Source organism: Plasmopara halstedii (genome assembly GCF_900000015.1).
Source record: "Plasmopara halstedii genome assembly, contig: Scaffold_1211, whole genome shotgun sequence".
In the NCBI taxonomy this organism is placed as follows: domain Eukaryota; phylum Oomycota; class Peronosporomycetes; order Peronosporales; family Peronosporaceae; genus Plasmopara; species Plasmopara halstedii.
The window spans coordinates 533239-533547 of NW_020188126.1; positions in this window are offsets into that span (position 1 = coordinate 533239).

Sequence of the window (309 nt, forward strand, 5' to 3'; positions counted from 1 at the left end):
TCTCATTTGGCGGCGGTGCCAGACTCCATCGACGGGGTCGGCACAGCAACGCTGCTCGTGGATCGTGTTTTTTGACAACGCGAACTCTCAGAGTCGATTGTCGCTGATAGAGACCCTCGATTCACAGAAAAATTTTGGTCGACTATCTTCAAGGTGCTAGGCACCAACTTGGAGATGTCGACAGCGGATCATCCGCAGACCGATGGACAAACCGAAAGGGTTAATCGCTTCATCGAAGACGTTCTTCGCATCGTCTGCGCTGAGACGCCGCGGCTCTGGAGCGCCATGTTGCCACTCGAAGAGTTTGCG